This window comes from Bombina bombina, chromosome 6 (assembly GCF_027579735.1).
Source record: "Bombina bombina isolate aBomBom1 chromosome 6, aBomBom1.pri, whole genome shotgun sequence".
Classification (NCBI taxonomy): domain Eukaryota; kingdom Metazoa; phylum Chordata; class Amphibia; order Anura; family Bombinatoridae; genus Bombina; species Bombina bombina.
The window spans coordinates 189,067,001-189,084,439 of record NC_069504.1 but is presented as its reverse complement, the minus strand read 5'-3'; positions in this window follow the sequence as shown (position 1 = coordinate 189,084,439).

The window sequence follows — 17,439 nt, the reverse complement described above, 5'->3', positions numbered from 1 at the left end:
ATATTGACATCTCGCCAATCACTTATATATACAATACTACAGATGACAGCCCGAAGTTCTTCAGTATTATTGCGATTTTAATGGGACGTGTACAATATTGACATCTCGCCCATCACTTATATATACAATACTACAGATGGCAGCCGGAAGAACTTCAGTATTATTGTGATTTTAAAGGGACGCGTACAATATTGACATCTCGCCAATCACTTATATATACAATACTACAGATGGCAGCAGGAAGATCTTCAGTATTTATTGCGATTTTAAAGGGACGCGTACAATATTGACAGCTCGGCAATCACTTATATATACAATACTACAGATGACAGCCGAAAGTTCAGAATTATTAGTGTGATTTGAATGGGACGCGTACAATATTGACATCTCGCCAATCACTTATATATACAATACTACAGATGGCAGCCCGAAGAACTTCAGTATTATTGCGATTTTAATAGGACGTGTACAATATTGACATCTCGCCCATCACTTATATATACAATACTACAGATGGCAGCCGGAAGAACTTCAGTATTATTGTGATTTTAAAGGGACGCGTACAATATTGACAACTCGCCAATCACTTATATATACAATACTACAGATGGCAGCAGGAAGATCTTCAGTATTTATTGCGATTTTAAAGGGACGCGTACAATATTGACATCTCGCCAATCACTTATATATACAATACTACAGATGACAGCCGGAAGTTCAGAATTTTTAGTGAGATTTTAATGGGACGCGTACAATATTGACATCTCGCCAATCACTTATATATACAATACTACAGATGGCAGAAGGAAGATCTTCAGTATTATTGCAATTTTAAAGGGACACGTACAATATTGACATCTCGCCAATCACTTATATATACAATACTACAGATGGCAGCCGGAAGTTCTTCAGTATTAGTGCGATTTTAAAGGGACGCGTACAATATTGGCATCTCGCTAATCACTTATATATACAATACTACAGATGGCAGCTGTTACTTTATCGTTTACAAACAATATTGCAGCAACATTGATCGATCACATTCTATGCACATTATACACAACTATGCACTTTCATTCATGTTAGCGTGGATGTGTGCTTTTTACTATAAGATCGCGTTTAATAAATATTTATTACGCATATGAACAAACATTACAAACATGCACTGTATGTGTTACATTTTACACTTTCACATTGCGATTCATTGGTGGAAAACAACATTTCAGCAAACACCGAAAAAACGCCCACTTTTGAAAGCATTCGCGCTGCTCACATACAAACAAGTGTATACAATCAGCAATCATTACGAACTCACTACCATTGGACTAATTGCACTATAAATCCCCCAAACAACATGGCCAAAGCATCCATGGTGATCGACATTGTATCAATTTGCTTCTGTGTTTTTGCATACCTTGTTACTCCTTGTGTTGTGTTTGCTCTGCTGTTTGGCCTTGTGCTGCTAAGTTTGGCAAATATGGATGACGATCTGATAGACGCTGCTGGTGGTGCTGTTGCCCAAGTAGCGGTTGATAGAATCAGGCAGCCTCGGCGGCTCCGAGTGAGACAAAGGGCTCGTCTGGTTAGAGGTCCTCGTGTCTACAGGGTAAGACCCACCATGGAAAACATGAGTAACTTCGAGGTTTATGACAAGTATAGGCTCAATCGTGAACAGCTCATTGGCCTTTACGATGTTCTTAAACCTCATCTGGAGCCACGTATACGAATAAGGACTGCTGTCCCTGGCATCACTAAGATGCTAAGTTGTCTATACGTCCTGGCCTCCGGGAGTTTTCAATCAGGAGAGATGTACATGCATGGCCTTTCTCAAGGTACATTCTCAGTGGTGTTTGATAACTTTCTGGACGCCATGGTACGTATCAGTAAGCATTACATAGGATTCCCTCAGAATGATGGTGATTGGAGGCGCCTGAAGAGGGAATTCTTTGCTATCGCTGAAATGCCCAATGTCTTGGGAGCAATAGATTGCACCCACATTGCGTTGCGTGCTCCAGCTGATGACTTGCCCTTCCGAAATCGCAAACATTTCCATAGCCTCAACGTGCAGTATGTTTGTGACGCATGGATGAGGATTATGCACGTGTGTGCGAATTTCGGCGGGGCTTGTCATGATGCCCGCATCCTCTTTCCGCAAATGTATAGTTTTAGCTTCCAACAGATATGTAGCATGTCTTACCTCAAATGCGCAGATAGAGAATGCAATTTAGCCATGTCATTGTCCCTTTCCGCAAATGTCTAGTTTTAGCTCAAAACAGATATGTAGCATGTTCTAGCTTAAATGGTCAGATAGAGAATGCAATTTCACCATTTTTTTTTTGGTTTTAGCAAAGGTCTGATTCATGCGAAATACGCATATGTTGCATGTCTTACCTCAAATGTGCAGATAGAGAATGCAATTTAACCATGTCATTGTCTCTTTCCACAAATGTCTAGTTTTAGTTCAAAACAGATATGTAGCATGTTCTAGCTTAAATGGTCAGCTAGAGAATGCAATTTAAAAAAAATATTTTGTTTTAGCAAAGGTCTGGTTTATGCGAAATACACATATGTAGCATGTCTTACATAAAATGCGCAGATAGAGAATGCAATTTAACCATGTCATTGTCTCTTTCCGCAAATGTCTAGTTTTAGTTCAAAACAGATATGTAGCATGTTCTAGCTTAAATGGTCAGATAGACAATGCAATTTCAATTTTTTTTTTGTTTTAGCAAAGGTCTGGTTTATGTAAAATACGCATATGTAGCATGTCTTACCTCAAATGCGCAGATAGAGAATGCAATTTAACCATGTCATTGTCTCTTTCCGCAAATATCTAGTTTTAGCTCAAAACAGATATGTAGCATGTTCTAGCTTAAATGGTCAGATAGAGAATGCAATTTAACCATTTATTTTTTGTTTTAGCAAAGGTCTGGTTTATGCGAAATATGCATATGTAGCATGTCTTAGCTAAAATGGTCAGATAGAGAATGCAATGTAACCATGTCATTGTCTCTTTCCGCAAATGTCTAGTTTTAGCTCAAAACAGATATGTAGCATGTTCTAGCTTAAATGGTCAGATAGAGAATGCAATTTAACCATTTATTTTTTGTTTTAGCAAAGGTCTGGTGTATGCGAAATACGCATATGTAGCATGTCTTAGCTTAAATGGCCAGATAGAGAATGCAATGTAACCATGTAATTGTCTCTTTCCGCAAATGTCTAGTTTTAGCTCAAAACAGAGATGTAGCATGTTCTAGCTTAAATGGTCAGATAGAGAATGCAATTTAACCATTTATTTTTTGTTTTAGCAAAGGTTTGGTTTATGTGAAATACGCATATGTAGCAAGTCTTAGCTGAAATGGTCAGATAGAGAATGCAATGTAACCATGTAATTGTCTCTTTCCGCAAATGTCTAATTTTAGCTCAAAACAGATATGTAGCATGTTCTAGCTTAAATGGGCAGATAGAGAATGCAATTTAACCATTTATTTTTTGTTTTAGCAAAGGTCTTGTTTATGCGAAATACGCATAGGTAGCATGTCTTAGCTGAAATGGGCAGATAGAGAATAAGATTTAACAAGATTATTAATTTTAAATTAAAACATTTGTTATTGGATTTTCGTGTACACAAATAAATTTTTTTAATATAATTTAAAAAAAAATGTTTAAAAATTCATTTTGTTATGTTCATAATTTATAGGTGATTCTGGTTACATGAGCCGCCCTTGGCTCATTACGCCATTACGTAACCCTACTGATGAGGCTCAGGAGCGCTACAATAGGGCGCACAAGAGGACTAGGGCTGTAGTCGAGAGGATGTTTGGGCTCCTCAAAATGAGATACAGATTCCTTGATAGGTCGGGAGGAGCCCTCCAGTACAGCCCTAGGAAGGTGGCGAAGATTGTTATAGCCTGCAGCATCCTGCATAATATTGCACAGCGGGCTGGGATGCTGCAGGCCGTCCAGGCCCCCCGAAACCTCCTCAGAGATGAGGAGGACGACCCTGTTTTAGAGGGGCCATTCCGGGACGAGGGGCTCAATGTAAGAGCAGACATCATCAACCGCCACTTCAGACGGTAAATAATAGAAGTTAGATAGGAGTATTGTCAATATGTGTGAATTCTAGGGAAATGACAAGTAGAGAATTGTGCAAATATGTTAGGATTGCTCATCAAATGATTAAAATATTTTAATTTATTACTATAGGTGATGCTCTGGCCATTGGATCCTGTAACGACTTTGCCACCTGGCTTTTAAAGACAACATCAGCTGGTAAGTATAAATGTATGGACTGTGGCTGTCCTGAATTGTGCACAAAAATACATCATATGGCATACATCTTCAAAAATAGTATTTAGTTTACACATTACTTAAAATTTGGATACTCAGAAAGGGATCCTCTAGCATGACTATGGTTCAAAGTCAGATTCAAAGTCACACATTAGAGGTTTGGTCTGCTCAATATGACTCATCTTCACACTTGATTGATAGAACATAAGACAAGATGCTACACACGCTTAGTAAGCTAGTGACAGAAATTGTTTAAGAAATGGGGGATGGGAGAGGTGTGCAGAACTAATTCACACACTTGTATTAATATTTTTATTCACACTTTTTCTGCCATTAGGGCGATGACTTCATCTAAAGACTGAAAGTGAAGAATTCAAAAACTGAAAGTGAAGAATTCAAAGACTGAAAGTGAAGAAATCCAAGACTGAAAGTGAAGAATCCAAGATTGAAAGTGAAGAATACCAATGGGATCATGTCTGGCATTGTCTTTCAAATGTGCTGACCTGGAAAACCATACAAAGACACGTTCACATGGTAAGTGGCAACAATTTGATGGATTAAGGCTGTGGAGGCATCCTATTGGAGACACTTAGATTATTTTTTTTATTTTTAGATGGTATTTCACAATGAATTTTTATTATTTAAAATATTATATGCATTATTTGGTATAATTGTAAATGCTGATATTTAAATGTAATATTGATTACACAATATAATGGTGTTTGAAATGATGGATAGGTATAGATTTTATGCTTTTTTTATTTTTTATAATAAAAAATATCTTTAGAAATATTTTACAAAAGTTAGAGCATAGACACAAGATGATTTTAAAGTTATTTTATTTAATAAATATTTTAAGACATGTGTGTATAAAATAACTAATGTTTTTTTCCAGAGTTTCATCTGTGATGAATTACACTTGTTTGATTTATTTTTGTAATTAAAAAAAAAAATATTGACAATAAATATTTTGTAATACTAAACCTTTTTTAATTTTTTTTTATTAAAGACCATCTTTTTAACAAACAGATTATAATAAATATATCCAGCTAATCTGACAATTAAACAAAAACAAGCACATGCATGATCTAAAATTCGGACTCATGTATTGAATTCATTATTGAAAATCCACTTATTCAGAGAATGTTAAAGTCAAGTAGCTTTTTTAAATTAATTTGGGAGTGAAACCCATCGATGCTTTTATTGTGTAATTAATAGATGGTAATATTTTAAAATATTTATGAGAATATGTAGTCAGAATTCGACATAACAACTTTGTTATTTTCACTTTTAAGAAGGGAAAGTGGTTAACTTACATTAAAGTGACAGTGTAGTTGAATGTTCAATTTGTTTTATAAGATCTTGTATCTTCCTTAGGTATACAAAAACATTATTCTAATAAATATAGTTTTAAAATTCATGAAAATGGTAAGTCAGTTAATTTCATATTTAGCACAAGCTAGTTATTGTATGCCATATTGATTACTTTTCTGTTCTATTGGAGTCATTTGAAGGCTCATTTAACTATAGCTAGTTTGTAATATAATTTCACAAAATTATTCATCTTACCTCTTGTTTAGATATCACATATCTATATGTATTTTCATTCCCCTTTAGTTTATCTCTACAATCTTAAATTAACATATTCCTAATGGTTTGGTCCTTAAAGGGACATTCCAAAAATAAATTGGTTATTGAATTTTAACCAATACAAATTAATTTTTCAAATATTTTTAATGTACTATTATCTAATTACATTCAGTCTTTAAATATACTTTGAAACATATATATCAATGCACATGGCTTAGACAATGACATAAGGCATCTATGTGCAACCAACAATCAGCATCAAAATAGCCTATCTAGTTATGTTTTCCATCCAAGAATATATATTTTTAAAAGCTAATGAGAGAATAAAACTAAATATGAAGTTGTTTTAAAATTCTATTATCCATCAAAATACGTAAGCAACATATAGCTTAATGTCCCTTTAAGCTGAAGACGGCTAAATACAGCCATTAGAATATATTTCATTCACAGTGGGGAAAACAATGCAGAAGGTAAAATAAATATGCTTTAGTCACATGGTATACTAAGTTTGAGAAAGGAAGGTGCATAGGTTTATGATCTTTAAAGCATTATTGGGAAATGTCTCCTTAAAGGGACATGAACACAAAATATCCTTTTGAGATTTAAAGAGTGTCTTTTACTTCTATTATCTCATTATCTTGACATACTTTTCTTGAAAAGCATATCGAGACAGGCTCAGTAGATGAAGATTGGTGGATGCACAGAGATGCCGTATGTGACTGGCTCAACCATGTGCATTGAAATTTCTTCTGTTAAGGATATCTAAATCAAAAGATAAATTGAGTTACATTTTAAAGTCTAAACATTTTGTATCTCTACAGATCATTTGTTAAAAATATTTTGTTGTAATGTCTCTTTAAAAATAAAGACGCCATTGCACAATAACATATATGAGCAGTTCAGACAAATACAAGCTCGAGGTTTATTTACTAATAAGAAACAAACATGTAGTTGAACATTTATAAACAGATTATCCAAGTTACGGACATTAGAACCAGAAATTAAGCATTTCAGAAATGTTGCGTGGGAAACGTATCTTGCAACACGAGATTTGCATCTTTACACATTCTAGTCTAATGTCACGCAATAGCACACAATCAATGTGCATTATAAATACATTTAATATAGCAATGTCAATACTTCACAATAAGTCACGAAATTGATTTAATGAACAATAAATACATACAATGTTAAATGTGTACAGGGAGTGCAGAATTATTAGGCAAATGAGTATTTTGACCACATCATCCTCTTTATGCATGTTGTCTTACTCCAAGCTGTATAGGCTCGAAAGCCTACTACCAATTAAGCATATTAGGTGATGTGCATCTCTGTAATGAGAAGGGGTGTGGTCTAATGACATCAACACCCTATATCAGGTGTGCATAATTATTAGGCAACTTCCTTTCCTTTGGCAAAATGGGTCAAAAGAAGGACTTGACAGGCTCAGAAAAGTCAAAAATAGTGAGATATCTTGCAGAGGGATGCAGCACTCTTAAAATTGCAAAGCTTCTGAAGCGTGATCATCGAACAATCAAGCGTTTCATTCAAAATAGTCAACAGGGTCGAAAGAAGCGTGTGGAAAAACCAATACTCAGAGACATGGCCAAGGTAAGAAAGGCTGAAAGACAACCACCACTGAACAAGACACACAAGCTGAAACGTCAAGACTGGGCCAAGAAATATCTCAAGACTGATTTTTATAAGGTTTTATGGACTGATGAAATGAGAGTGAGTCTTGATGGGCCAGATGGATGGGCCCGTGGCTGGATTGGTAAAGGGCAGAGAGCTCCAGTCCGACTCAGACGCCAGCAAGGTGGAGGTGGAGTACTGGTTTGGGCTGGTATCATCAAAGATGAGCTTGTGGGGCCTTTTCGGGTTGAGGATGGAGTCAAGCTCAACTCCCAGTCCTACTGCCAGTTTCTGGAAGACACCTTCTTCAAGCAGTGGTACAGGAAGAAGTCTGCATCCTTCAAGAAAAACATGATTTTCATGCAGGACAATGCTCCATCACACGCGTCCAAGTACTCCACAGCGTGGCCGGCAAGAAAGGGTATAAAAGAAGAAAATCTAATGACATGGCCTCCTTGTTCACCTGATCTGAACCCCATTGAGAACCTGTGGTCCATCATCAAATGTGAGATTTACAAGGAGGGAAAACAGTACACCTCTCTGAACAGTGTCTGGGAGGCTGTGGTTGCTGCTGCACGCAATGTTGATGGGGAACAGATCAAAACAATGACAGAATCCATGGATGGCAGGCTTTTGAGTGTCCTTGCAAAGAAAGGTGGCTATATTGGTCATTGATTTGTTTTTGTTTTGTTTTTGAATGTCAGAAATGTATATTTGTGAATGTTGAGATGTTATATTGGTTTCACTGGTAAAAATAAATAATTGAAATGGGTATATATTTGTTTTTTGTTAAGTTGCCTAATAATTATGCACAGTAATAGTCACCTGCACACACAGATATCCCCCTAAAATAGCTATAACTAAAAACAAACTAAAAACTACTTCCAAAACTATTCAGCTTTGATATTAATGAGTTTTTTGCGTTCATTGAGAACATGGTTGTTGTTCAATAATAAAATTAATCCTCAAAAATACAACTTGCCTAATAATTCTGCACTCCCTGTATATCTTATTGTAGTAGTGTAACAAAATCAGTCACTGTGTGTAATGCGCATATTTTAGATGATGAATATCTTTCTATTAATATTTTGAAAAATTAATTATCCTACGATATATGGCTATAGGTAGGCTGACCATATTTCAACTTGAATAAGTGACACGTTTGATCAATACATGTGTCATTATTGTTATTCCAAAAAAATAAAAACATATCTGAAAACATCAATGACATATGTATTTATCATGTGTATCTTTTAAATGTTAAAGATGGACACCATAGCTATAGTTAAAGGGACAGTCAAGTCCCAAAAGATGATTCATGATTTAAATAGGGCATTTGAGTTTAACCAACTTCCTAATTTACTTTTATCCACAATTTTGCTTTGTTCTCTTGGTATTCTTATTTGAAAGGTAAAACTAACGGCAAAACTCCAGCCGCAGAAAAAAGTCAGTAGTTAAGAGCTTTCTGGGCTAACGCCGGTTCATAAAGCTCTTAACTACTGTGCTCTAAAGTACACTAACACCCATAAACTACCTATGTACCCCTAAACCGAGGTCCCCCCACATCGCCGCCACTCGATTAAATTTTTTTAACCCCTAATCTGCCGACCGCCACCTATGTTATACTTATGTACCCCTAATCTGCTGCCCCTTACACCGCCGACCCCTATATTATATTTATTAACCCCTAACCTGCCCCCCACAACGTCGCCGCCAGCTACCTACAATAATTAACCCCTAATCTGCTGTCCGCACGCCGCCGCCACCTACATTATAGCTATGTACCCCTAATCTGCTGACCCTAACACCGCTGACCCCTATATTATATTTATTAACCCCTAATCTGCCCCCCTCAACGTCCCCTCCACCTGCCTACACTTATTGACCCCTAATCTGCCGAGCGGACCGCACCGCTACTATATTAAAGTTATTAACTCCTAATCCGCCTCACTAACCCTATAATAAATAGTATTAACCCCTAATCTGCCCTCCCTAACATCGCCGACACCTAACTTCAAACATTAACCCCTAATCTGCCGACTGGAGCTCACCGCTATTCTAATACAGATTGAGCTCGCATTCTATTGGCTGATCGGAACAGCCAATAGAATGCGAGCTCAATCTGATTGGCTGATTGGATCAGCCAACCGGATTGAACTTGATTCTGATTGGCTGATTCCATCAGCCAATCAGAATATTCCTACCTTAATTCCGATTGGCTGATAGAATCCTATCAGCCAATCGGAATTTGAGGGACGCCATCTTGGATGACATCATTTAAAGGAACCGTCATTCGTCGTTCAGTCATCGGCCAGGATGGATGTTCCGCGTCGGAGGTCTTCAGGATGCTGCCGCTCCGCTCCGGATGGATGACGATAGAAGATGCCGCTTGGATGAACACTTCAATCGGATGGAAGACCTCTTCTGCCCCGCTTGGATGAAGACTTCTACCAGATGGAGGACCTCTTCTTGCTCCGCTTGGATGAAGAATTTGGCTCGGCTGGGTGAAGACGACTCAAGGTAGGGAGATCTTCAGGGGCTTAGTTTTAGTATTATTTAAGGGGGGTTTGGGTTAGATTAGGGGTATGTGGGTGGTGGGTTGTAATGTTGGGGGGGGGTATTTTATGTTTTTTTTTACAGGCAAAAGAGCTGAACTTCTTGGGGCATGCCCCGCAAAGGGCCCTGTTCAGGGCTGGTAAGGTAAAAGAGCTTTGAACTTTAGTAATTTAGAATAGGGTAGGGAATTTTTTTATTTTGGGGGGCTTTGTTATTTTATTAGGGGGCTTAGAGTAGGTGTAATTAGTTTAAAATTGTTGTAATATATTTCTAATGTTTGGAAATATTTTTTTATTTTTTGTAACTTAGTTCTTTTTTATTTTTTGTACTTTAGTTAGTTTATTTCATTGTATTTATTTGTAGGAATTGTATTTAATTTATTTATTGATAGTGTAGTGTTAGGTTTAATTGTAGATAATTATAGGTATTTTATTTAATTTATTTATTGATAGTGTAGTGTTAGGTTTAATTGTAACTTAGGTTAGGATTTATTTTACAGGTAATTTTGTAATTATTTTAACTATTTTAGCTATTAAATAGTTCTTAACTATTTAATAGCTATTGTACCTGGTTAAAATAAATACAAAGTTACCTGTAAAATAAATATTAATCCTAAAATAGCTATAATATAAATATAATTTATATTGTAGCTATATTTGGATTTATTTTACAGGTAAGTATTTAGCTTTAAATAGGAATAATTTATTTAATAAGAGTTAATTAATTTTGTTAGATTCAAATTATATTTAATTTAGGGGGGTGTTAGTGTTAGGGTTAGACTTAGCTTTAGGGGTTAATACATTTATTACAATAGCGGTGAGCTCCAGTCGGCAGATTAGGGGTTAATAATTGAAGTTAGGTGTCGGCGATGTTAGGGAGGGCAGATTAGGGGTTAATACTATTTATTATAGGGTTAGTGAGGCGGATTAGGGGTTAATAACTTTATTATAGTAGCGGTGCAGTCCGCTCGGCAGATTAGGGGTTAATAAGTGTAGGCAGGTGGAGGCGACGTTGAGGGGGGCAGATTAGGGGTTAATAAATATAATATAGGGGTCGGCGGTGTTAGGGGCAGCAGATTAGGGGTACATAAGTATAACGTAGGTGGCGGTCGGCAGATTAGGGGTTAAAAAATTTAATCGAGTGGCGGCGATGTGGGGGGGGGGGTTCGGTTTAGGGGTACATAGGTAGTTTATGGGTGTTAGTGTACTTTAGAGCACAGTAGTTAAGAGCTTTATGAACCGGCGTTAGCCCAGAAAGCTCTTAACTACTGACTTTTTTCTGCGGCTGGAGTTTTGTCGTTAGAATTCTAACTCTCACTTCAGACACGACTCTAAAAACCGGAGTTAGGAAGATCCCATTGAAAAGATAGGATACGCAAATGACGTAAGGGGATCTGCGGTATGGAAAAGTCACGGCTGAAAAGTGAGCGTTAGACCCTTTTTTCAATGACTCCAAATACCGGCGGTAGCCTAAAACCAGCGTTAGGAGGCTCTAATGCTGGTTTTCACGGCTACCGCCAAACTCCAAATCTAGGCCTAAGATAGCTACAATGTAACTATTAGTTATATTGTAGCTAGCTTAGGGTTTATTTTACAGGTAAGTATTTAGTTTTAAATAGGAATAATTTAGTTAATGATAGTAATTTTATTTAGATTCATTTAAATTATATTTAAGTTAGGTAGTGTTAGGGTTAGACTTAGGTTTAGGGGTTAATAAATATAGTATAGTGGCGGCGACGTTGGGGGCGGCAGATTAAGGGTTAATAAATGTAGGTAGGTGGTGGCGATATTAGGGGCAGAAGATTAGGGGTTAATAATATTTAACTAATGTTTGTGAGGTTGGAGTGCGGCGGTTTAGGGGTTAATATGTTTATTATAGTGGCTGCGATGTCCGGAGCAGCAGATTAGAGGTTACATTTTTTATTATACTGTTTGCGATGCGGGAGGGCCTCGGTTTAAGGGTTAATAGGTAGTTTATAAGTGTTAGTGTACTTTTTAGCACTTTAGTTATGAGTTTTATGTTACTTCGTTGTACCATAAAACTCTTTACTACTGACTTTTAAATGCAGTAGGACTTTTGACAGGGTAGGGTGTACCACTCACTTTTTGGCCTCCCAGGACAGACTCGTAATACCGGCGCTATGGAAGTCCCATAGAAAAAAGACTTTATGAAGTTTACGTAAGTCGTTTTGCGGTAAGGCCAAAAAAGTTAGGACCTGTTAACGCTTTTATTTTTTACCCCAATGCACAACTCGTAATCTAGCCGCATACCCCTAATCTAACCCAAACCCCCCTTAAATAATACTAAAACTAAGCCCCTGAAGATCTCCCTACCTTGAGTCGTCTTCACCCAGCCGAGCCAAATTCTTCATCCAAGCGGAGCAAGAAGAGGTCCTCCATCCGGTAGAAGTCTTCATCCAAGCGGGGCAGAAGAGGTCTTCCATCCAATTGAAGTGTTCATCCAAGCGGCATCTTCTATCGTCATCCATCCGGAGCGGAGCGGCAGCATCCTGAAGACCTCCGACGCGGAACATCCATCCTGGCCGACGACTGAACGACGAATGACGGTTCCTTTAAATGACGTCATCCAAGATGGCGTCCCTCAAATTCCGATTGGCTGATAGGATTCTATCAGCCAATCGGAATTAAGGTAGGAATATTCTGATTGGCTGATGGAATCAGCCAATCAGAATCAAGTTCAATCCGATTGGCTGATCCAATCAGCCAATCAGATTGATCTCGCATTCTATTGGCTGTTCCGATCAGCCAATAGAATGCGAGCTCAATCTGATTGGCTGATTGGATCAGCCAATCGGATTGAACTTAATTCTGATTGGCTGACTCCATCAGCCAATCAGAATATTCCTACCTTAATTCCGATTGGCTGATAGAATCCTATCAGCCAATCGGAATTCGAGGGACGCCATCTTGAATGACGTCATTTAAAGGAACCATCATTCGTCGTTCAGTCGTCGGCCAGGATGGATGTTCCGCGTCGGAGGTCTTCAGGATGCTGCCGCTCCGCTCCACATGGATGACGATAGAAGATGCCGCTTGGATGAACACTTCAATCGGATGGAAGACCTTTTCTGCCCCGCTTGGATGAAGACTTCTACCGGATGGAGGACCTCTTCTTGCTCCGCTTGGATGAAGAATTTGGCTCGGCTGGGTGAAGACGACTCAAGGTAGGGAGATCTTCAGGGGCTTAGTGTTAGGTTTATTTAAAGGGGGTTTGGGTTAGATTAGGGGTATGTGGGTGGTGGGTTGTAATATTGGGGGGGGGGTATTTTATGTTTTTTTTTACAGGCAAAAGAGCTGAACTTCTTGGGGCATGCCCCGCAAAGGGCCCTGTTCAGGGCTGGTAAGGTAAAAGAGCTTTGAACTTTAGTAATTTAGAATAGGGTAGGGAATTTGTTTATTTTGGGGGGCTTTGTTATTTTATTAGGGGGCTTAGAGTAGGTGTAATTAGTTTAAAATTGTTGTAATATATTTCTAATGTTTGGAAATATTTTTTTATTTTTTGTAACTTAGTTCTTTTTTATTTTTTGTACTTTAGTTAGTTTATTTCATTGTATTTATTTGTAGGAATTGTATTTAATTTATTTATTGATAGTGTAGTGTTAGGTTTAATTGTAGATAATTATAGGTATTTTATTTAATTTATTTATTGATAGTGTAGAGCTTTATGAACCGGCGTTAGCCCAGAAAGCTCGTAACTACTGACTTTTTTCTGCGGCTGGAGTTTTGTCGTTAGAATTCTAACTCTCACTTCAGACACGACTCTAAAAACCGGAGTTAGGAAGATCCCATTGAAAAGATAGGATACGCAAATGACGTAAGGGGATCTGCGGTATGGAAAAGTCACGGCTGAAAAGTGAGCGTTAGACCCTTTTTTCAATGACTCCAAATACCGGCGGTAGCCTAAAACCAGCGTTAGGAGCCTCTAACGCTGGTTTTCACGGCTACCGCCAAACTCCAAATCTAGGCCTAAGATAGCTACAATGTAACTATTAGTTATATTGTAGCTAGCTTAGGGTTTATTTTACAGGTAAGTATTTAGTTTTAAATAGGAATAATTTAGTTAATAATAGTAATTTTATTTAGATTCATTTAAATTATATTTAAGTTAGGTAGTGTTAGGGTTAGACTTAGGTTTAGGGGTTAATAAATATAGTATAGTGGCGGCGACGTTGGGGGGCGGCAGATTAAGGGTTAATAAATGTAGGTAGGTGGTGGCGATATTAGGGGCAGAAGATTAGGGGTTAATAATATTTAACTAATGTTTGTGAGGTGGGAGTGCGGCGGTTTAGGGGTTAATATGTTTATTATAGTGGCTGCGATGTCCGGAGCAGCAGATTAGAGGTTACATTTTTTATTATACTGTTTGCGATGCGGGAGGGCCTCGGTTTAAGGGTTAATAGGTAGTTTATAAGTGTTAGTGTACTTTTTAGCACTTTAGTTATGAGTTTTATGTTACTTCGTTGTACCATAAAACTCTTAACTACTGACTTTTAAATGCAGTAGGACTTTTGACAGGGTAGGGTGTACCACTCACTTTTTGGCCTCCCAGGACAGACTCGTAATACCGGCGCTATGGAAGTCCCATAGAAAAAAGACTTTATGAAGTTTACGTAATCGTTTTGCGGTAAGGCCAAAAAAGTTAGGACCTGTTAACGCTTTTATTTTTTACCCCAACGCACAACTCGTAATCTAGCCGCATACCCCTAATCTAACCCAAACCCCCCTTAAATAATACTAAAACTAAGCCCCTGAAGATCTCCCTACCTTGAGTCGTCTTCACCCAGCCGAGCCAAATTCTTCATCCAAGCGGAGCAAGAAGAGGTCCTCCATCCGGTAGAAGTCTTCATCCAAGCGGGGCAGAAGAGGTCTTCCATCCGATTGAAGTGTTCATCCAAGCGGCATCTTCTATCGTCATCCATCCGGAGCGGAGCGGCAGCATCCTGAAGACCTCCGACGCGGAACATCCATCCTGGCCGACGACTGAACGACGAATGACGGTTCCTTTAAATGACGTCATCCAAGATGGCGTCCCTCAAATTCCGATTGGCTGATAGGATTCTATCAGCCAATCGGAATTAAGGTAGGAATATTCTGATTGGCTGATGGAATCAGCCAATCAGAATCAAGTTCAATCCGATTGGCTGATCCAATCAGCCAATCAAATTGAGCTCGCATTCTATTGGCTGTTCCGATTAGCCAATAGAATGCGAGCTCAATCTGATTGGCTGATTGGATCAGCCAATCGGATTGAACTTGATTCTGATTGGCTGACTCCATCAGCCAATCAGAATATTCCTACCTTAATTCCGATTGGCTGATAGAATCCTATCAGCCAATCGGAATTCGAGGGACGCCATCTTGGATGACGTCATTTAAAGGAACCATCATTCGTCGTTCAGTCGTCGGCCAGGAAGGATGTTCCGCGTCGGAGGTCTTCAGGATGCTGCCGCTCCGCTCCGCATGGATGACGATAGAAGATGCCGCTTGGATGAACACTTCAATCGGATGGAAGACCTCTTCTGCCCCGCTTGGATGAAGACTTCTACCGGATGGAGGACCTCTTCTTGCTCCGCTTGGATGAAGAATTTGGCTCGGCTGGGTGAAGACGACTCAATGTAGGGAGATCTTCAGGGGCTTAGTGTTAGGTTTATTTAAAGGGGGTTTGGGTTAGATTAGGGGTATGTGGGTGGTGGGTTGTAATGTTGGGGGGGGGGGTATTTTATGTTTTTTTTTACAGGCAAAAGAGCTGAACTTCTTGGGGCATGCCCCGCAAAGGGCCCTGTTCAGGGCTGGTAAGGTAAAAGAGCTTTGAACTTTAGTAATTTAGAATAGGGTAGGGAATTTTTTTATTTTGGGGGGCTTTGTTATTTTATTAGGGGGCTTAGAGTAGGTGTAATTAGTTTAAAATTGTTGTAATATATTTCTAATGTTTGTAAATATTTTTTTATTTTTTGTAACTTAGTTCTTTTTTATTTTTTGTACTTTAGTTAGTTTATTTCATTGTATTTATTTGTAGGAATTGTATTTAATTTATTTATTGATAGTGTAGTGTTAGGTTTAATTGTAGATAATTATAGGTATTTTATTTAATTTATTTATTGATAGTGTAGTGTTAGGTTTAATTGTAACTTAGGTTAGGATTTATTTTACAGGTAATTTTGTAATTATTTTAACTATTTTAGCTATTAAATAGTTCTTAACTATTTAATAGCTATTGTACCTGGTTAAAATAAATACAAAGTTACCTGTAAAATAAATTTTAATCCTAAAATAGCTATAATATAAATATAATTTATATTGTAGCTATATTTGGATTTATTTTACAGGTAAGTATTTAGCTTTAAATAGGAATAATTTATTTAATAAGAGTTAATTAATTTTGTTAGATTAAAATTATATTTAATTTAGGGGGGTGTTAGTGTTAGGGTTAGACTTAGCTTTAGGGGTTAATACATTTATTACAATAGCGGTGAGCTCCAGTCGGCAGATTAGGGGCTAATAATTGAAGTTAGGTGTCGGCGATGTTAGGGAGGGCAGATTAGGGGTTAATACTATTTATTATACGGTTAGTGAGGCGGATTAGGGGTTAATAACTTTATTATAGTAGCGGTGCAGTCCGCTCGGCAGATTAGGGGTTAATAAGTGTAGGCAGGTGGAGGCGACGTTGAGGGGGGCAGATTAGGGGTTAATAAATATAATATAGGGGTCGGCGGTGTTAGGGGCAGCAGATTAGGGGTACATAAGTATAACGTAGGTGGCGGTCGGCAGATTAGGGGTTAAAAAATTTAATCGAGTGGCAGCGATGTGGGGGGGGTTCGGTTTAGGGGTACATAGGTAGTTTATGGGTGTTAGTGTACTTTAGAGCACAGTAGTTAAGAGCTTTATGAACCGGCGTTAGCCCAGAAAGCTCTTAACTACTGACTTTTTTCTGCGGCTGGAGTTTTGTCGTTAGAATTCTAACTCTCACTTCAGACACGACTCTAAAAACCGGAGTTAGGAAGATCCCATTGAAAAGATAGGATACGCAAATGACGTAAGGGGATCTGCGGTATGGAAAAGTCACGGCTGAAAAGTGAGCGCCAGACCCTTTTTTCAATGACTCCAAATACCGGCGGTAGCCTAAAACCAGCGTTAGGAGCCTCTAACGCTGGTTTTCACGGCTACTGCCAAACTCCAAATCTAGGCCTAAGATAGCTACAATGTAACTATTAGTTATATTGTAGCTAGCTTAGGGTTTATTTTACAGGTAAGTATTTAGTTTTAAATAGGAATAATTTAGTTAATGATAGTAATTTTATTTAGATTCATTTAAATTATATTTAAGTTAGGTAGTGTTAGGGTTAGACTTAGG